This window comes from Vitis riparia, chromosome 19, assembly GCF_004353265.1.
Source record: "Vitis riparia cultivar Riparia Gloire de Montpellier isolate 1030 chromosome 19, EGFV_Vit.rip_1.0, whole genome shotgun sequence".
NCBI lineage: Eukaryota > Viridiplantae > Streptophyta > Magnoliopsida > Vitales > Vitaceae > Vitis > Vitis riparia.
The window spans coordinates 3,422,113-3,441,920 of NC_048449.1; the positions used below are offsets into that span (position 1 = coordinate 3,422,113).

General features: G+C 34.4%; 2 long non-coding RNA genes across 2 annotated transcripts; one reads left to right on the top strand and one right to left on the bottom strand.

The window, feature by feature from the left end:
* Nucleotides 1-833: 833 nt before the first annotated feature.
* On the top strand, nucleotides 834-1,659 carry LOC117908890. Its single transcript, XR_004650286.1, has 2 exons — nucleotides 834-1,265; nucleotides 1,383-1,659. It is a non-coding gene; the product is annotated as an uncharacterized LOC117908890 (long non-coding RNA).
* A 1,798-nt stretch (nucleotides 1,660-3,457) lies between these two features.
* Nucleotides 3,458-4,101, bottom strand: LOC117908889. The gene is made up of 2 exons (XR_004650285.1): nucleotides 4,030-4,101; nucleotides 3,458-3,652 (listed from the first exon to the last, which is right to left on the bottom strand). It is a non-coding gene; the product is annotated as an uncharacterized LOC117908889 (long non-coding RNA).
* Nucleotides 4,102-19,808: the final 15,707 nt, after the last annotated feature.

Below are 19,808 nucleotides of genomic sequence, written 5' to 3' on the forward strand. Positions count from 1 at the left end.
AGTATCAAGTTGATTTTGTATAGACCCATATGAAGTTATGTCTATAGTTGACATTTTAACCTGAATTTAACTATTGTCAAGTTATTTTGTGTGCAAACTTAAAGGTAGATAAGTCCACAATCTTCACAGAATACCTGAACATAACTACTATCAAGTTAACTATGAATAAACTTGAAAGAAGTTAAATTCAAGTTTATTCCATAGTTATCATATTTAATCTTAACTTAATAGATATCGAATTTATTTTGTATAGATGTATTGGCATCGAGTCTATTTGATCATATCCTTTTTTTAACTCCATTTTTCATGGTTGTAAATGATATTTAAAAATTTAAAATTTTCGAACTTATTTAAATATTTATTACATCTCATTAAAGGTTTGAAAATATTCAATAAATAAAAAATGAAAGAAAAATATATGAAAAAAAAGAAGAATAAACATACATTATTTATCCAACTATAACTTTAAACACTATAAACTAAAAAAATTTGAAGAGAATTTGTGTGTTAAATTTGAAAAGACATATTGAAAAAGAGAGAAATCAGACTAACCAAAGAAAATAGTTTGACGGAAAATGTGTTGAAAAAAAGTACATTTTTCAAAAAGAGAAAATGTGTTGAAAAAGAATAAAAATGGTGACGGGGGAAAGTAATAGTTCGGACTTCGGAGGGAAAATGGGTGGGGCTAGGGGTATTTTGTCTGAAACAGGTCACTTTTGAGGTTATTAAAAGTAGGAGGTTACTTTTGCAATTATAAGGGAATTTTGTCCCTTTTAAACGGTTATCCTCAATAGTATTACCCTTTTCTACCTTTGAACTCTCTGCTCCCAATTCCATCACTGCCTCTGCCTGTGGGGTTTGTGGGTTTGGTTTGGGGTATTTGAATCTGGGCTTTTTGTGTCGAAGGTGATTGGAGGAGAAATGTGGGAGTTGGGAGATGATAATGTGAGAGAGATATAAGATGGGTTTTTTCCTTTCAAGGGAATGACCTTTTCCTTTCTGTGACTTTGAATTGTTCTTAGTTCAAAAAATATAAAAACCCTGATCTTTTTTTATTTGGAGAAGCTAGTGGGGTGCCATTTGGAGGAGAAGGGAGTGTTGGAAGTGGCTGAATCGATTGGAAAATGTCACTATGCCAGTTTCCGCTCTCCATTTTCTTAAGACATGTAAAAAAAAGTTCATTCTAGGGTGAATTTCAGTGGGATTGCAGTTCGGAAGTTTTACCGGTTTTTGGGGAAATGCCGAAAGAATAGTGATATTTTCAGGTTCATTCAACAGCCCATTTCCCTTAGGAGATCTGCTTTATCATCAATCAATTCTTCAGGTTTTGCAAATGATTTGGAGAATATCAACATACAATAATTCTTGTGATTGTTTCACAGGTGAACCTGGAGAGTCTGCCTAACTGGGAGGAGAAGCAGATGTTCAAAGAGTAAGCGTAGCTGTTGATTGCATTCAGGGTGCTCTTCATTAAAAAGCATTCCTGAAATATTTGTTAAGATATGTGAATTTCTATCAATAGGCTATAGCATGTTAATTTGTCACGACATGTAACTGAATCTATGTTGGATTCCACATCGTGTTAATTTGTCATGACATGTAACTGAATCTATGTTAGCCTAATCGTTTTAAGATATAACAATTATGATTGTTGTTACTTGTAGTTGAATCTATATTAGTCTAATCTTATATTTGAAAACACCAACGTGGGGAAAGTTACAGGGCCCGGTTCTGATCCACGATGAAGAGAGGGGTTTGGTGGATTAAGAAAAAAAAAAGAGCATGGAAGTCATGGATGCATTCAATTTTCTTTTTAAACAAACAGACCCATATAGTGAATTAGCTTGTAGCCAGAAATGAAAACTGTACCAGAAAAGGTTTTGAATATTTGTGTATGCATATTGAATGAGTAGGTGTAGACCATATCAGAAGGTACTCATCAAATATTCTACTCACTTAAAAAAATAATCCAAGCATACATGTGGAAAAGAGATGGAATTCTTTCCAAACATCTGTTTTTCAGTTGATGGAATGACAAATTTTTGAATAATTTAGTCCCCAATTTGTGAAGAACTGTGATTTATACTTTTCTCCACCGAAGGAGAAAAATGAAGTCCATTATATCATCACAGTCTGTTTTCCTCACTTGTGAGAGGAAGAATGGGCTGATTAGGAGCTGTTGCCTCACCCATGATTCTCCACCACCGTCTACGGCCAGAATATAAGGAATAATGGCAGAAGCTGACTAGGACAGTAACCTTTCCTTTTATCCCAAGCTGACTAAGAAGATTATTCTCTATAATGGAAAAGTAGATTTAAAGCACTAAATTTTCACAATCATAGCAAAATTATTTATATATAATTTTAAGAAAAGATTTAAATATTTATCTTTACGTGTGCTTCTAATTCATAATATGACAACAACTTTGACTTTTAATATTAAATAATTACTTTTACAAATAGTTCTACCAAAAAAATTGGATAAATTAATAATCTCCTATAAATAATAAAACCTTCTGTTCTTAGCTTGGGTTCGTGTGACAAGGCCCAGCACCAGTGGCTACTGCCTATTTCTTGGCGCCTATTTGATCGCTTGGTCATCATCCAAACATAAAGTGGTATGAACCAAATCAGGGTAACGTGAGGTAGTGGGGCCACTGAATCCCACTCGACATCGCCTCTAGATATCAATGCCACAACTTAGCTGTCACGTGGAAATTGACTACCACTTTGTCACGGAACGTCTTCTTATTCGACGGTTAGGATTTCTATTTTCTATTTCCCTCTCGTCTTTGTCTTCTTCCCTCTGATTCATCACCTCTTCCGTCTCATAACATTACAGGAGGAGCAGAGGGTTTGGTCTGTCCTCATATTTATGCTTGTAGAAAAAAAAAAAATATGGTGAGGAAATGGGATTATGGTTTGGAAATTTATGATAAAGAGGAGCACTCAAAGAAGCAAAGGACAAGTTAAAGAAGCGAGTTGAAGAGCTAACATGGCGACTAGAATTTGAAAAGCACTTGAGGCTACATTCTCTATCAACAAACAGTCAAAATTAGCATGCACAGTGAATATCTGAAAAATGCAAAGGGTTATATATTGTCATGCACAAGCAGTCAAAATTTTGATGAAGGTATTAGAATACATGAGTTTCTTTGTGGATGGCTGCCAAGTCATCTTCCCACTTGATGCTGATGAATTTCACTGTCCCAGCTCAATGTAGGGCCAGGCTGGCCAAGATTCCTAGATGGTCGACAATTCATTAGTACTTATTTGGCCCTGAAAATATAAGACCCAAAGTTGCAGGCTCGGCAAGCACATCTCTTATTAATTATACTACATTCTGATTAACTGCCCCATCCCATGCTCATTCCAAATTCCACCTCAACTTTCGAAGGTTTCAGAAAAAGTCAAAAAGCAGATAGTTCAAACGCAGCTTTTTTTTTTGGGAGAATTATGTTTTGATGGGCAATTTGGGAATAATAACATTTTCGGAACCCAAATGCAAGATATGCCCACTGTTTGGAAAAATATTAAAGGAAACATGCATTCTGGTCTGAGGTGTTATTTCATACCGAAAATGCCCCTCCATTGTTCATCGTCCCTGTGAAAGGTCCCGATATTTCCTACCAGCCCACGCAGGATGCAAAATCTGTCCAATTTTTTTTTTTTTTAAAAACATAAGATGCTATTTGGTAATCTGATCATGATTTGCAGGCAAAGGTTGGATTTTTCAGCATGGCTCAAAAATCGTGGATTTAGGGTTTGTGAAATTTAAATCCAATGGCCCAAAATCAAAGAGACCCCTAGATCAGATCAAGAAAACACATGGAGGAAAAAAAAAAGCACTTTTTTTTTTGTTTTTCTTGGGGGTTTTGCATGGATTTTGTCGGAAATCAAACGAGGATGGATTTTCTCGGAAATCAAACGAGGATGAATTTTCCCGGAAATCGAATGGGGGATGGATTTTCTTGGGAATCAAACGGGGGTTGCAAAAAAAAAAAAAAAATAACTTGATTAGATTAGTACCTGCGAGGATTGAGAATGGCAGAGGAAAAAATAGGGCTTTTTTTAGGGATTCTCTCGTCTGGAGGCCAATTTCAGAAAATGGCCTCGGAAATCAAACGAGGATGGATTTTCTCGGAAATCAAACGAGGATGGATTTTCCCGGAAATCGAATGGGGGTGGATTTTCTTGGGAATCAAACGGGGGTTGCAAAAAAAATAATAATAACTTGATTATATTAGTATCTGCGAGGATTGAGAATAGCAGAGGAAAAAATAGGGCTTTTTTAGGGATCTCTCGTCTGGAGGCCAACTTCAGAAAAGGGCTCCTTGATGCCCGAGTGAGAGACGGTGGCTGCTGACAGGGACAACTAAAGGGCAATTTTGGAATAGCATTTTAAAACAGTAGATAGTGCATGTTTCCTTTAATATTTTTTCAAACAGTGGACATATCTTGGATTATGAAAAGTTCTTTTTAGTATCTAACAACTTTTTTATTTTTTATTATTTTTTTAATAAAAGGCAATTTTGAAATAGCATTTTAAAACAGTAGATAGTGCATGTTTCCTTTAATATTTTTCCAAACAGTGGACATATCTTGGATTATGGAAAGTTGGGTTCCGAAAATGTTATTATTCCCAAATTGATCCATCAAAACATAATTCTTTTTTTTTTTTTTTTTTTTTGGGTATCTAACAGCTTTTTTATTTTTTATTTTTATTTTTAAAAAAAGCATCTCTGTATACTACCTGGGCACCTGGGTGGCTAAGTTCTATCAACGGGGTTGGTAGTACTTTCGACGTCTATATATGAAGGTGCAGTTTACTTAGTAGCTTAGCACTGGGTTTCACCATGAATGCTTTGAAGAAAGTGATAGCTATCTTACTCTCTCTCTCGCTGATTCTGATCACCCCGGCTCTGGCGAGAGGTTCTAGGATTCTTAGCAGCTCGAAGGAGGGGCCTCTTGTGGGAGGTTCTGGGGTTTATGGCAGCTCTAAAAAGGAGGGAGTAATGGCACGGGGGCCTGTTCCACCATCTTCTTCTAATCCTTGCACTCGCAGCGGCGTTGGCAATGGAAACGATCAGCCCTGCCCCCCATCCACTCATCCATGATGATGATGATGATGATGGTTGATGCCCATACTATGGACGGTTGCTTTATAAGATTGATCTCTTTTCTGTTGTGAACAAGAAGTATGATGATGATGTTGTTATGTGCTTGTGTTATCACTTGATCTTCTATTTTTAATATGTTGCATATTAATTCATAATGCATGAGGTGTGTTACGTTTCAAGGATTTTTCTGCCCCCATCCACTCATCCATGGTGATGATGATGATGGATGATGCCCATACTATGGACGGTTGCTTTATGAGATTGATCTCTTTTCTATTGTGAACGAGGAAGAATGATAATGGTGATGATGTTGTTATGTGTTTGTGTTATGCACTTGATCTTCTATTTTTAATATGTTGCATATTAACTCATTGTGCATGAGGTGCGTTACGTTTCAGGGATTTTTTTGCCCCCCATCTACTCATCCATGATGATGATGATGATGGATGATGCCCATATTATGAACAGTTGCTTTATGAGATTGATCTCTTTTCTATTGTGAACGAAGAAGTATGATGATGATGATGTTGTTATGTGCTTGTGTTATGCATTTGATCTTCTATTTTTAATATGTTGCATATTAACTCATTGTGCATGAGGTGCGTTACGTTTCAAGGATTTTTCTGCCCCCCATCCACTCATCCATCATAATGATGATGATGATGGATGATGCCCATACTATGGACGGATGTTTTATGAGATTGATCTCATTTCTATCATGAACGAAGAAGTATGATGATGATGATGTTGTTATGTTCTTGTGTTATGTACTTGATCTTCTATTTTTAATATATTGCATATTAGCTCATTGTGCATTGAGGTGCGATACATTTCAAGGATTTTTTATTTTTATCAGGAAAGGGAATAAGAAATAAAATTTCTTTATATTGCACATTATTCAGTCTGTACGATCTGATTTTTAAAACATCGCTATTTTTCACACGTTGAAGGCCACGTCACCCTCCCCCTTTGTAAAATTATTCATTCGCTTTCTTTGTCATTCTCTTTTGGTTGATTTATACCTTCAGATTGTACCAAAGTTCTACATCTGCAATTTTGCAGGCGTTGGGCTTCAAATTTTCCGTCGTTTTCTTTTCTTTGTCATTCTTTTTGGTTGATTTGTACCTGCAGATTGTACCAAAGTTGAGATCGGCGATTCAGGCGTTGGGCTTCAAATTTTCCTTCGTTTTTCTTTTCTCTGTTATTCTCTTTTGGTTGATTTATAACTTCAGATTGTAACAAAGTTGAGATCGGCGTCTCAGATCTCCAATTTTGCAGGCGTCTTAGTACAAAAAGAAAAAAAAACCCTAGAAAACTTACAGAAACACTCCACATCTTACCATTATCTATAGAATTACCCTTTTCTACCTTTCAACTCTCTGCTCCCAATCCCATCACTGCCTCTGCCCGTGGGGTTTGTGGGTTTGGTTTTGGGTATTCGAATCGGGGCTTTTTGTGTCGAAGGTGATTGGAAGAGAAATGTGGGAGTTGGGAGATGATAATGTGGCAGAGATATGAGATGGGTTTTGTCCTTTCAAGGGAATGACCTTTTCCTTTCTGTGATTTTGAATTGTTCTTAGTTCAAAAAATATAGAAACCCTGATCTTTTTTTTATTTGGAGAAGCTAGAAGGATCTTTCTTTTGGGGCATGGACACTAACACCCATTGTTTATTACCCAGCTACCATATAAAAGTCACGGGGCTGGATTCTCCCGTGAATACTTGGCTAGAAAATTTATGTTTAGTTTTCTTTGACGCGGTCATGCCTTATGAATTGAGGTCAGCAATTCCGGCTCATGAAAAATTTTGAGTTTGGTCCTTGGACAGGGGTTTTGGAATTGAACTTCAATTGTAGATTAGTCTCTGCAACCAGGAGTGTTTGGAATCTCAAAAAATGATAAAGAAAGAACAGACCAACATGGTCTGTGGCACTTTTCTTGACGCGGTCATGCCTTATGAATTGAGGTCAGCATGAAAAATTTTGAGTTTGGTCCTTGGACAGGGTTTTGGAATTGAACTTCAATTGTAGATTAGTCTCTGCAACTAGGAGTGTTTGGAATCGCAGAAAATGAAAAAGAAACAACAAACCAACATGGTCTGTGGCACTTTTCTTGACGCGGTCATGCCTTATGAATTGAGGTCAACAATTCCGGCTCATGAAAAATTTTGAGTTTGGTCCTTGGACAGGGGTTTTGGAATTGAACTTCAATTGTAGATTAGTCTCTGCAACTAGGAGTGTTTGGAATCGCAGAAAATGAAAAAGAAACAACAGACCAACATGGTCTGTGGCACTTTTCTTGACAATCTTTGTTGTTGCTGATTCCTGGCTTGTGGAGCGCTTAAACCACCGCATAAGTAATGTAAGTGGCATTTAGTGGGAAATGCTTGTATAATTATCTTATAATACAATTTTTAAAATTTAAGCGAAAATAATAAAAAGTAATGAAAAAAAAAATTATTTGAAAATATCTTATTTTTATTTTTAAGAAGAAAAAATAAAAAATAAAAAATATTTTTTAGTTTTCATTTAGATAAGAGGAAGTCTGGAGAACGGGTTCCAAACGGGCCCGTGGAGTGGCATTGGATGTGTTTTCAAGAACGGAAAAAATTGTTCTCAAATTCATATTTATTCTTAAAAAAAAAAAGGGTTATTCTTCAGAGAAGTGTTTTTAAAATCTGTGATGAAAAATTTTGTAGAAAAGTTTTCCAAAAGGGCGTCCATGAATTTCCATGGAAGTTGGGTGTACGTTAAAGTCACAAAAACGTGTAAAATCAATGAAAAATGGAATCATGTGAGTAGCACATGAGTTGGCATGACAGTAAACTTTAAGCTTACACATCACACAGATCCCTCTGGCCCTGCTCCCTGCGAATGGATCTCCCTTTTTGGCTCTTCTCAAGCTACTCAAAAATTGTCTTAGTACATAAAAAACCCTAAAAAAGTTACAGAAACATCCCACATCTTACCATTATCTACAGAAATACCTTTTTGTACCTCTCAGCACAGCTCCCAATCTCATCACTGACCCCCCTGTGGGGTTAGTGGGTTTGGTTTTGGGTATTTGAATCTGGGCCTTTTGTGTTGAAGGTGATTGGAGGAGAAATGTGGGATATGGGAGATGATAATGTGAGAGAGATATGAGATGGGTTTTGTCCTTTCAAGGGAATGACCTTTTCCTTTCTGTGATTTTGAAAAAAGAAAAACCCTGATCTTTTTTGATTTGGAGAAGTAGCGGGGTGCCATTTGGAGGAGAAGAGAGTGTTGAAAGTTGTTGAATTGATTGGAAAATGCCACAATGCCAGTTTCCACTCTCCATTTTCTCAAGACTTGTAAAAAAAGTTCATTCTAGGGTGAATTTCAGTGCGATTACCGGTTTTTGGGGAAATGACGAAAGAATAGTGATATTTTCAGGTTAATTCAACAACCCATTTCCCCTCTTGTCTATTTCTTGGTCTCTCCAAGTTTCTTTCAGGGCATGTACACTAAGACCCATATTAGAGAATTCATTATAATAGATTTTCTTTCAATTTTTAAATTCTTTTAATTAATTATAATTTCCCATTTTTGTGTTTTGAGTTAATTTTATGATTGTTTCTATTTTTGTGTTTTGGATAGATTATTTTTTATCTTTCAATTTTTAAATTCTTTTAATTAATTATAATTTCCCATTTTTGTGTTTTGAGTTAATTTTATGATTGTTTCCTATTTTTGTGTTTTGGATAGATTGTTTTTTATTTTTGTGTTTTAGGTTTGTGTATATATATTCATTCTTAATAAATGAAAAAGTGAAGTCATTGTTTCTCAATAATCCTCTCTCTACTTCAACATGGTATCAAGAGCTTAATTTTCTTGGGCGTATTTTCTTCCTTTTTTTTCCCTTCTCCTCAATGGCTTTCGGTGCATCCTTCTCTTCCACCAACGATCCTATCACCATCCAAAACTCCCAAAATCCTCAACATCCCCTATTGACAATCAATCTCTCCAATATCACCAAATTGTCATCCACCAATTATCTCACATGGAGTCTTCAAATCCAATCTCTTCTTGAAGGTTATCAGTTAGATTTATAGAATTCTAGAATATGGTTCTTGCTCCTTTCTGCATTGTTCTTGTTTGATCTTGTGTGCCTTTTATAATTGTTAAATAAAGATGTAAAAAATTGAAACTAGGATTGAGATATTAAGAAATGAAGCTTATTTATAAATGAAGGTACATATTAACCAATATTAACTAAGTCTTATTATTTAGAAAGGATTTTAAGTTAATTTTTTCAAACAATTTTAATACTTAAAAATAATTTAATTTAAAATCAATTTAAGTCATTGAAAGAATATGTTTTATTAAATATTTAGAAATTTTTGTTTTTTATATAAGAGTTTATAATTTATGTTATTGGTGAGAAAAGAAAGAGCAAATCTGTTCAATTTGGAAGTCACTTGTTTTACATGTTTAGCCATCAGCTGCTTAGTCGCCGAGAAAATGTAGGAAATGGGAAAGCATTTAATTTTGAATCCTAGTGTCATTTATAATGCGGTATATCTTAGTTATGCTGAATATTATCAGCAGGAAATGGGAAAGCATTGTGTGGACACCCATATGCATCTAATACAAGTTATAAAATTTGATTTTAACAGAGCGTAGGAGACCAAAAGTGGTTCTCTTTCTAGCCCTTTCCTTATCTCTATAACTGGCATTAATTATTATGTCTTTTGTCTTGATTCTGAAAATTGCAATCTGATTTCGGCCTCAGCAAACTGGACATAATTTTTTTTTGTAAGATCGATATGGTTTCACGGTAAGGTCTCTTAGGAGATCTGCTTTATCATCAATCAATTCTTCAGGTTTTGCAAATGATTTGGAGAATATCAACACACAATAATTCTTGTGATTGTTTCACAGGTGAACCTGGAGAGTCTGCCTAACTGGGAGGAGAAGCAGATGTCAAAGAGTAAGCGTAGCTGTTGATTGCATTCAGGGTGCTCTTCATTAAAAAGCATTCCTGAAATATTTGTTAAGATATGTGAATCTCTATCAATAGGCTACAGCATGTTAATTTGTCATGACATGTAACTGAATCTATGTTAGCGTAATCGTTTTATGATTTAACAATTATGATTGTCGTCACTTGTAGAGGAAGAATGGGCTGATTAGGAGCTGTTGCCTCACCCATGATTCTCCACCACCGTCTACGGCCAGAATATAAAGAATAATGGCAGAAGCTGACTAGGACAGTAACCTTTCCTTTTATCCCAAGCTGACTAAGAAGATTATTCTCTATAATGGGAAAAGTAGATTTAAAGCACTAAATTTTCACAATCATAGCAAAATTATTTATATATAATTTTAAGAAAAGATTTAAATATTTATCTTTACGTGTGCTTCTAATTCATAATATGACAACAACTTTGACTGTTAATATTAAATAATTACTTTTACAAATGGTTCTACCAAAAAAATTGGGTAAATTAATAATCTCCTATAAATAATAAAACCTTCTGTTCTTAGCTTGGGTTCGTGTGACAAGGCGCAGCACCAGTGGCTACTGCCTATTTCTTGGCGCCAATTTGATGTCTTGGTCATCATCCAAACAAAAAGTGGTATGAACCAAATCTGTCACGCCCCAAGACCCACTCCAAGGGCATGACGATCATTTCACACTTCAAACCCGAAGGCTTACAGTGTAACCTGACTCAAATAATTATCTTGTAATCACAAGTTACCAATTATCAAATACCTGTTCAGATACCTATTCAGAGTAGCGGAACAAAATCTAAAATCCTCAAAATTCGATTTCAAAACTAAAACATCCACTATCCAAAATCCATTGTCCAAATATTTTCAAACTTAAACAATTCAAGTACTAAAACAAATTTCAAAATCTCCAAAATTCAACTTTGAACTAATATAAAATTTAAAGGATCAATATCCAAATAGCTTCCAAATACCAAAAAATCCAAATGAACATAACTAACAATTAAACAAAATCCAATATAAAATGCTAAGTCAAATCCTAATGATGACCATTCTTTAGCCTAGCCATCACTCCTCACCCGAACTAAGGGTACTTGAAAAGTAGTCAACAAATAGGAACGAACTCACAGCCCAATAAGGAACATTAATGCCGTCCATGGATCAAATATTTCAAATTCACTTGCAAAATAAGAGATATTGTAATCAATCATTTTCATAAACCTGTGAGTTAATTTTTTTTTTTTTGCTAATACATTCAAATTTTCTAACTGTATGTATTTATTTATGATTTAAACATTTTCATATCAAATTCAGTCAAAATATTCCAATAATTTATTTACTCTGGTCATCAAACATCAAAGGGTGCCCAGTTAGGTGAGACTTTTCAAATGGGTGGCTAGCCTCAAATTATTCCTTTAAAGATGGACGGAACCAAACACTACTAGTACTAGTAACCTCTAACCGAAAACCCTAAAGGCTGAGGTTCAAATCAATTACATTCCCCACAAAGAAATGTAAATGTCAATTATTATATCCCATTGACATTGGCCAAAAGTCAAAAGTCAACTATTATATCCCGTTGACAAGGGTCAAACAAACCAGAGTCAAATATTTATTTCATTTATTCAAATTTACAACATATAATATTTTCACATTTATTTGTCAAAAACAAAATATAAAATTTTAACATACTTTTCATGCAAAACAGGTTTGATCCATGCATAAAACGGAATATAACTCAAACGTTTTCAAATAATGTATATATATATAATTGTTTCAAAAAAAAATTTAACAACTGTATTAATTTCCTTTACCTCAAATAAGCACTCCAAATCTTGAAAAGTTTGGCCCCAAAATTTACTTCTCACCTAACATAACAAAAAGGTACTATCGACACTATTGACTATTCATTTAAAATAGGTTTGGGAATCCTAGAATTTATTTATTTATTTTTATTTTTTATTTTTTTAAGTCAATATTATTATTACAAAAATTATTTTCCAACTTTTTAACCAATAACAATTTATCCTCAATAATTTATTTCTCTTTCTTAAACTAAATTGAATTTCCTAAAAATATTTATTTACAATAATCTCTTTCATCACTTTACATAAGAATTTATTTTTTTAATTATTTATTCCAACTTTTGTTAGGACCTACTTCATATTTTAATAAGATTATCCTACAATCCTCAATATATCATTTTTCTTTTTCACCCTCAATATCACAAGTCATTGACTTTTCAACAACATAACCAAACCCACACACAGTATGTCTCCATGATATCCACATTTTCTTTTTAATCACTATTCTGCCACATGGTTTTTTTTTTCTATTTATTTATTTCAAAACCTCACTTTCCACACCTATCCTACCATCTCCAGCACACACCAACCATTAAACATTAAATAAGAAAACATACACTCCACACCCAATGGATCCACATATTCCCATTGCTGTTTATTTATTTATTTTTAATCCTTAATTCTACGGGGTTTCACGCTGCCACAACTATCACACGTCATCCACCACGAAATTAATTTTTTTTTTTTTTTAAGAAACACAAACCCTAATCTAGATTGGGGTTTTCTACCTAAGGTTAAAAATATAACGAATATATTAAAATAAGATCTAAGAATTAGAAGGAAAAAAAATCTTACCTATAGAAATCTGTTCTTTAAACCTTAATTCCGAAAGTCTTATGTCCTCTAGTATTGCCAATAAGAATGAAAATTTAGAGAAGAATAGAAAGGATTTTCCTCTTTTTCTTTTTTTATACCTAGGGTATTTATTAGGAAAATTATTTTTTTTACCCCTCTTTCAGTTTATTAAAATAATTAATTCACTAATATTATTATTATTATAAATTTCCTATCTTATTCCTATATAAAAAATTCCGGGTGTTACAAAATCAGAGTAACATGAGGTAGTGGGCCATTGAATCCCACTCGACATCGCCTCTCGATATCAATGCCACTACTTAGCTGTCACGTGGAAATTGACTACCACTTTGTCCGAGAACGTCTTCTTATTCGAAGGTTAGGATTTCTATTTTCTATTTCCCACTCGTCTTTGTCTTCTTCCCTTTGATTCATCACCTCTTCCGTCTCATAAAATTACAGGTGGAGTAGAAGGTTTGGTCTGTTCTCATATTTATGCTTGTAGAAAAAAAATATATGGTGAGGTTAAAATTTTGAAATGGGATTATGGTTTGGAAATTTATGATAAAAAAGAGCACTCAAAGAAGCAAAGAACAAACTAGAGAAGCGAGTTGAAGAGCTAACATGGCGACTAGAATTTGAAAAGCACTCGAGGGTACATTTTCAATCAACAAACAGTCAAAATTAACATGCATGGTGCATAGAATCTGAAAAGTGCAAAGGGTTATATTGTCATGTACTTGTTCAACCTATCTGGAAGTAGTAAACTAAAATTTTTGTTGAAGGTATTAGAATACATGAGTTTCTTTGTGGATGGCTACCAAGTCATCTTTCTACTTGATGCTGATGAATTTCACTGTTCCAGCTCAATGTAGGGCCAGGCTGGCCAAGTTTCTAGACAGTTGACAATTTATTAGTACTTATTTTTACATCATGAATTAATAGAATTTTTGTATATGTTATATTTAGTTAGCATTAAATCAATTTTTTTGCACTCTTAAGACCTTATTTGAGCCTGAAAATATAAGACCCAAAGTTGAGCCAGGCAAGGCAAGCACATCTAATTATAGTACATTCTGATTCACTGCCCCATCCCATGCTCATCCCTGCCCACAAGCCTTTAACCCATGGATTCCAAATTCCACCTCAACTTGGGGAAGTTTAATTGGAGTATGAATCACGGTAGACTTTCAACAAAGTTTGATAAAGATTGCCAATGATAAATGAAAGAACAGTGAGAAAACAAAAAAACGATAGCTTCATCCCATGCTCACCCCTGCCCACAAGCCTTTAACCCATAGATTCCAAATTCCACCTCAACTTTGGAAAGTTTCAGAAAAAGTCAAAAAGCAGATAGCTTCAAACGCAGCTTTTATCTACCTTGTCGTGATTGCTTTTTTATTTTTTAAAAGTATCTCTGTATACTACTTGGGCACCTAGTGTAGGGACCCCTCCCCCTGATGACACGTGGCACGCGCTTCTATCCGGATCAGCTCCATCCGGATTTCCCCAAGAGGACACATGGCGCGCTTCTCCTATCAGGACTCCTTCAAGGAGAAGCACACGGCGCTTGCAAACACCACATCCGGACGACCGACATATCACATCCGGACGACCGTCATATCTTATTCGGATATGTTGTTGTCCGGATCGTTGACCAAAGTAAGCAAGTCTTACTACGTCATTCAGACAACCTGCCACAGCCCACATCCCGCCGCCAACAGAACGAAAGGACAGGAATGATGGCAAGTCACCTCCAAAGATCTCTGACAACCGCCTGTAAGGTGATGATGACCCTGCCACCACCTAGAGGCATCATGACGAGCCAAAAAGTCTCCCCACCATTAAAGAGGGAGACAGAGCTTCCGTCACTATATATATGAACATTCACAAGGAAGAAGGTAAGCTTGCTATACCTAGTAAAAGGCCAACTGTGCCAACTTCTTCATCTCTCCATAACCATGGCTGACAAAACCATCGGAGGGTGTGTCCGGACGCCCTGTTCGGACATCTTTTGCAGGTACAACTGAATAAGAACTCAATCTTAGTTGAAAGCGTGCGTCCATTTGGCGGCTACGTGGATCACAGGAACGCAAGGCCTCAATACCTAGGTGGCTAAGTTTTATCAACGGGGTTGGTAGTACTTTCGACGTCTATATATAGGGTGGTACCCACTCTTCATTTTGGGGGTACCTACCCACATTTGACCCCAATAAAAATGTGACATCTGTAAAGTACATATCATTAAAAAATTTATAAAAACTTATCAAACCGGTAAAGATGACTTGTTGGTGAGAAATAATCACATGCATTTCATAGATATCTAAATATTACAACTTTTTTATAATTTATTATTAAATATCAAATATAATTTGTTATTTATGCATTACCTAACTCTATCTAAAAAAAGAAAATCTTACCTACTACTCTTATACTCTCATTATTCATATATAAAAAAAAAGGATAGTAATTTAATATGAAAGTTAAATAATTTCAACTACCAAATTACAAAATATGTAAGATGTATTTTGATGAATCAAATTTCAAGATTAAGTTCAAAACTTTTTTAGAGAGAAAATTTAAAATTTGTATTATATGAAGAAGATGAAGGATTTCAAGTGATTACAAGTGTCAAAGGTAATATTTGATATTTTTTTATCCAAATATAATTGTTGTAGGAAGAAATGTGATGTTAAATAACGATTTTAGAATTTTTTTATGAGTTTATTATAAAATTTTGTTATCAAATTGTTATTAATATTTTTATATAATTTTTTTTTTTTGTTCATAAATTAAATTTGAAGATGAAGCTTTATATGTCTTGAAGGATGTCAAGTGATTACAAGTGTTAAAAGGTAACATTTGATTTATTTTTTTTCCATTTACATATAACTATTGTAGGTAGAAATGTCATGTTAAATGACATTTAAATATGTAATGATTTATAATATATAGATTTTTTTAATTTTTTTCTGAGTTATTTTTAATCAAATTGAGAGCATTTAGTAATTTGTTATGAAATTGTCATCAATATTTTGTAAGAGAGGGTACAAACTTTGTAAGAGAGGGTACGAACTTTCTAAGAGTAGGTACGAACTTTCTAAGAGAGGGTACGAACTTTCTAAGAGATGGTACGAACTTCTTAAGAGTGGGTATGAACTTTCTAAGAGAGGTTGTTCATAAATTAAATTTGAAGATGAAGCTTTATATGTCTTGAAGGATGTCAATTGATTACAAGTGTTAAAAGGTAACATTTGATTTATTTTTTTTCCATTTACATATAACTATTGTAGGTAGAAATGTCATGTTAAATGACATTTAAATATGTAATGATTTATAATATATAGATTTTTTAATTTTTTTTTCTGAGTTATTTTTAATCAAATTGAGAGCATTTAGTAATTTGTTATGAAATTGTCATCAATATTTTGTAAGAGATGGTACGAACTTTGTAAGATAGCGTACGAACTTCCTAAGAGTGGGTACGAACTTCCTAAGAGAGGGTACGGACTTTCTAAGAGAGGGTACGAACTTTCTAAGAGATGGTATGAACTTTCTAAGATATTGTACGAACTTTCTAAGGGATGGTACGAACTTTTTAAGGGAGTGTACGAACTTTTTAAGAGAGGGTACGGACTTCTAAGAGAGGGTACAAACTTTCTTCGCACATTTCGACTCCATGAGAATTAGTTCATTCAGTCTCACCTACACAAACCATCATAAAAAACGAAATATGAAACTTTCTAAGAGAGGGTACGAAATTTCTAAGAGAGGTACGAAATTTTTAAGAGATGGTACGAACTTTCTAAGAGTGGGTACGAACTTTCTAAGAGAGGGCACGAACTTTCTAAGAATGGGTACAAACTTTCTAAGAGTAGGTACGAAATTTCTAAGAGTGAGTACGAACTTTCTAAGAGATGGTACGAACTTTTTAAGAGAGGGTACGAACTTTCTAAGAGAGGGTACGAACTTTCTAAGAGAGGGTACGAACTTTCTAAGACCGGGTACGAACCTTCTAAGAGAGGGTACGAACTTTCTAAGAGAGGGTACGAACTTTTAAAGAGAGGGTACGAACTTTCTAAGATAGGGTACGAACTTTCTAAGACCGGGTACGAACTTTCTAAAATATGGTACGAACTTTCTAAGAGAGGATACGAGCTTTCTAAGAGTGGGTACGAACTTTCTAAAAAAAGGTACGAACTTTCTAAGACAAGGTACGAACTTTCTAAGAGAGTGTACGAACTTTCTAAAAGATGGTACGAATTTTCTAAGAGTGGGTACGAACTTTCTAAGAGAGGGTCCGAACTAGATAATGTAATTTTCTAACTACTCTATCTTTTATATTTCAGTTTCTTCATAGATACGACGGACAAAAGCAAAGGAAAGGAATTTATCATTGATTTGAACGATGAAGACTTTGATTACCAATATGATAGCATTGTTAAAACTGAGTCTGATGAAGAGGTCATTCTAGATTCGGACAAGATTTTTAATGATTTAACTCTTGAAGATGTATGGAAGATGGTGTTTAGCTCAGTAGAGGAGGCAGAAGAATTTTATAATTTATTTGCTAAAGTTACCGGATTCAGTGTTAGAAAGGATGATGTGAAACGAGATAAAGATCAAAATATAGTATCTCGTAAGTGGGTTTGTTCGAAAGAAGGATATCGACATAGAGTGTGTTTAGAAAATGAAAATCGAAAACGAGAACCTAAGGCAGTAACTCGAGTTGGTTGTGAGACAACATTTCGGATTGGGTTTAACAAACAAATGAAAAAGTGGGTTGTGAAAGAGTTTATGGTTGATCATAATCATCCTTTGGTGGAACAAAAAAATATCCAATTCTTTCGATCCCATAGGGTCATTAAAAATGCAGATAAAGCTCAATTGAATGCAATGCGAGGTGTTGGCATGGGAACTAGCCAAATTATGGATTACATGGTGCAACAATCAAGTGGATATAACAATGTTGGCTTCACAAAAAAATATCTATATAACCATGTTGATGCTGATCATAGAGTTCATCTAAGAGATGGTGATGCAGAGGGTGCTTTGGCTTATTTGTGTGGAAAGTCTGAAATGGATCCATCATTTTATTACAAGTACAATGTTGATGAAGACAACCGTCTAGCAAACCTGTTTTGGGCAGATTCTACAAGTAAATTGGATTACAGTTGTTTTAGAGATGTGTTAGCATTTGATACAACTTATCGGACTAATGCTTATAAAAAACCGTTGGTCATACTGGTTGGCATTAACCATCACCATCAAACTATAGTGTTTGGATGTGCATTATTGGTAGATGAGAGTGTTAGCACTTATACTTGGGTCTTGGAGACTTTTTTAGATGCAATGAATAACAAGAAACCTCTTTCTGTTATTACTGATGAGGATAAAGCAATGCGTAAAGCCATTAAGAGGATATTTCCAGACTCTTGTCATCGATTATGTGCTTGGCATATTCAACGCAATGCATTCACTAATGTCCATGTCAAAGATTTTACTAATCATTTTTCTAAGTGCATGTTCATGGAAGACACCGTTGAAGAATTTGAATGTGCATGGAATGACATGTTGGAAATGTTTAATCTTCATGGACATAAGTGGATGATAGATATATATGCTAAGCATTCTAGATAGGCAGAGGCTTATTTAAGGGGGCATTTCTTTGCTGGTATGAAAAGCACACAAAGGTGTGAGAGCATGAATGCATACTTGAATCGTTTCCTTAAAACTCGTTTGAAGCTGTTTGAGTTTGTCAAGCATTTTGATAGAGCACTCTCACGTATTCGTCATAATGAGGCAAAGACAGAGTTTGAGACACACCATTCTTCAGCTGTTCTAACAACCAAACTCTATGCACTTGAGAAATATGCAGGGACTGTTTTCACAAGGCAATCTTTTCTAAAATTTAGGGATGAGATGAAGAATGCAGAATTGTTTTTCCCTATCAGTACAGAAAATCATGGAGGTTATCATGTCCATACATTGACCAAGTTTAGAAGCCCTAACAAGATTTGGAAAGTATGTTATGGTAATAGTGATCGGTCTATGAAATGTACTTGTATGATGTTTGAGTCAGTTGGTTTTCCATGTCCCCACATGATTGTTGTAATGAAGATAGAACACCTTGAAGAAATACCTGAGACTTGTATTATGAAAAGGTGGTCTAAGTTAGCAAAGGAAACGTTCCAAGTTCATCATGACAATGAAAATCAAGGTGATGCGACTAACATCATACGATATGGTGCATTCAGCTCTATGTGCTCACGGATGTCTTATTTTGCATCTCAATCGGAAAAAGCTTTTAAAGAGGCTAGATGTGAAATACAAAGACTCACTTGTCAAATGGAAGAACTTTGTAAAAATTCAACGGAAGAAAGTGAATGAGAAGATTTGAAAGCTACAAAACACCATCTTCGAGATCCTATCATTGTAAAGACGAAAGGTAATCCGGGTAACTTAAAAGACAAATTTAAGAAACCAAGGCATTGTGGGAAATGTAAGAAAGTAGGACACACTGTTCGAAAATGCCCAGAGTTCGTCAACACTCACAATGCATTTATCAACATTGAAGATTCAATTGAAGATATGGTATGTTCAAACACACATCCACTAAATTCATTAATTATTCACTTTATAGTTATTTTTATTTGATTAAATTGGTTGAAATAAAAAAATTGAATTCTTTATATTAATACAGGGGGACATACCTTCATTACTAAATCACAACATGGAAGGTGGATCAAGACACAAGACAAATGAATTTTCTCAAAATGTAAGTTTAACATTTTTTAAGTAATTTTTATTATGATGTGAAAAATATTACTTATTAAAGTAATTGAAAAATTAAATCATATTACAGACAACACTTGGCACATTTAAGAATGGTCCAGAAACAAGCTTAAATGATTCATGGCTCGGGTTACATCCACCAAATTACTTCACAAACCAAGTAAGAGTCATAAAATAACTTATACACACCACATATCATATATCTATATATTGATAGAAGTTCCTAAACATTTAGTATTTAATCATATGGATTTTCTTTCA